Source organism: Penaeus japonicus, unplaced genomic scaffold, assembly GCF_977035675.1.
Source record: "Penaeus japonicus unplaced genomic scaffold, GWHDUDI00000001_assembly GWHDUDI00000001, whole genome shotgun sequence".
NCBI lineage: Eukaryota > Metazoa > Arthropoda > Malacostraca > Decapoda > Penaeidae > Penaeus > Penaeus japonicus.
Window position 1 is genome coordinate 32,264,093 of NW_028234403.1, and position 2,500 is coordinate 32,266,592.

The 2,500-nt window shown below is 45.0% G+C and overlaps 1 protein-coding gene across 3 annotated transcripts in view; it reads left to right on the plus strand.

The window, feature by feature from the left end:
• The window catches only part of LOC122250793 (neuronal-specific septin-3), a 42,697-nt gene that overhangs the window by 29,766 nt on the left and 10,431 nt on the right, over positions 1-2,500 (plus strand). The window lies entirely within an intron of this gene.

Genomic DNA, 2,500 nt, shown 5'->3' on the forward strand with positions numbered 1-2,500 from the left:
AGTGGTTATTTCATCCTTTGCTAATGTATGTGGTCTATATATCTGTAGTATTTTTTTCAGATGTGACTAACGACGTACACTTACCTATCGTTGATAGATTATTTTGCCGACGTTTGTATGCTAGCATTCTCTCTCTCTCTCTCTCTCTTTCTCTCTCTCTCTCTCTCTCTCTCTCTCTCTCTCTCTCTCTCTCTCTCTCTCTCTCTCTCTCTCTCTCTCTCTCTCTCTCTCTCTCTTCCTTTTCTCTCCACCGTTTGCATACACTTCCAATTCGGATCACTTTGTGCCCGCATCCCGCTTTCCCCATCCCCTTCTCTTCCCTACCCTCTTCCTCTCCTCCATCCTCGCCACCCTCTATCCCGTCGTCCTTCTTACCCTCTCCCTCTCCCCCTCCCCCGTGGCCTTATCCTACCCTCTCCCTCCCCCGTGGCTTCCTCCCACCCTCTCCCATCATGGCCTCCTCCCACCCTCCACCCTCTCCCCCATGGCCTCCTCCCACCCTCCACCCTCTCCCCCATGACCTCCTCCCACCCTCCACCCTCTCCCCCATGACCTCCTCCCACCCTCCACCCTCTCCCCCATGGCCTCCTCCCACCCTCCACCCTCTCCCCCATGACCTCCTCCCACCCTCCACCCTCTCCCCCATGGCCTCCTTCCACCCTCCACCCTCTCCCCTCCCCTAACCATCTCCCATCATCCCGCTCCCTCTCCCTCCCAACCCTCTCCTATCACCCCAACCCCCCTTCCCCTCCTTCCCCCCATGGTCTCATCCCGGACAGTCTCCGTTTGTTATTCTATCTTATCCCACGCATCATTCAGGATCAATGTTGAACGTTTTTTCTCGTACCGTTTCGTTTTTGGTTCTCGTTCTTTTAACGTTCGTTTGCGTTTCCGTTCGTTTCTGACCTTCGTTATTGTTGTTGTTGTCATTATTATTATTATCAGTAGTAGTAGTAGTAGTATAATTACTACTACTACGACTAATACTAATACTACTAGTACTTCTACTGCCACTACTACCATTATTATTATTATTCATAATATTAATATTATTATTACCATTACTGCTATTAGTACTATTACTACTATCATTACTCTTACTACTACTGCTACTACTACCTCTTCTACTGCTACTACGACTATTACTACAACTATAACTATAACTACTACTATTACTGCTACTGCTACTTCAGTTATTGTAGTTATTATTATTGTTGTTATTATTTTTTATTGTCATTATCATTATTGTAATCATTAGTGTTACTGTACTTTTGTCGACATTTTTATAGCATTAGTCATTAAAGCTATTGTTTTTTTTTATAAACATTGCCGTTGCATTATTATTTTCCAATTATCATTACCTTCATTATTTTGATTTGTTGTTTCCACCATCACTACCGTCATGCCAGTTTTCTCTCACGTGTCACCGATACTGGGAGCCTCATCAAACCTCCATTGTTAATTTACTACGGGTATCACTGCGCCAGCCAGCCTCTCTCTCTCTCTCTCTCTTTCTCTCTCTCTCTCTCTCTCTCTCTCTCTCTCTCTCTCTCTCTCTCTCTCTCTCTCTCTCTCTCTCTCTCTCTCTCTCTCTCTCTCTCTTCTCTCTCTCTCTCTCTCTCTCTCTCTCTCTTCTCCTCTCTCTCTCTCTCTCTCTCTCTCTCTTTCTTCTCTCGCTCTTCTCTACTCTCTTCTCTTCTCTCTCTCTCTCTCTCTCTCTCTCTCTCTCTCTCTCTCTCTCTCCTCTCTTCTCTTCTCTCTCCTCCTCCTCTTCCTCTCCCTCTTCCTCCCTCCCTCCCCTTCCTCTCTCCTCCTTCCCTCCTTCTCCCTCTCCCTCCTCCCTCCCCTCCCTCCTCCCTCTCCTCCCTCCCTCCCTCTCTCTCTCCTTCCCTCTCTCCCTCCCTCCCTTCCCCTCTCCCTCCATCTCTCTCTCTCAATCCCTCCTCCTCCCTTTTCTCCATCTTCACTCATTCATATGATTTCAGTGTCATTCATAACTACTTTTCATACTCATCCACCCAATGGCTCTTCACTCATTCATTCATTAGGCGACCCCTATTAATTCGCTGGCGGTCTGCCCCTCGTATTAGAAGGAAACTTATTTTGTTTGTAACATAATAAGCTTCTGTGCGTCTTGCCCTATTATTTAAATTACCATTATTTATTTATTGATTTAGAAAGAGAGAGAAAGAAAGAAAGAAAGAAAGAAAGAAAGAAAGATACAAAGACAGAGTGAGACAGAGAAGGTCGTAAAGATAACCATATTCCTATTTACTGAGATTCACGGTCTATAGCAAATGCTGTTAAAGAAACTACAGCTATGAATACTGGCGTATATTTGAATAGAAATATAAGTACTTTTTGCTCGGCTATGATACAGATAGAATCACTACTGTAGTAGGATAATTGTATCGAATCACTTAATGTCATTTGCACACCAGACCGACAGTTCGTACCCACATGTGTGCATATTTACAGGGAATGGTACAGTATCTTCCAA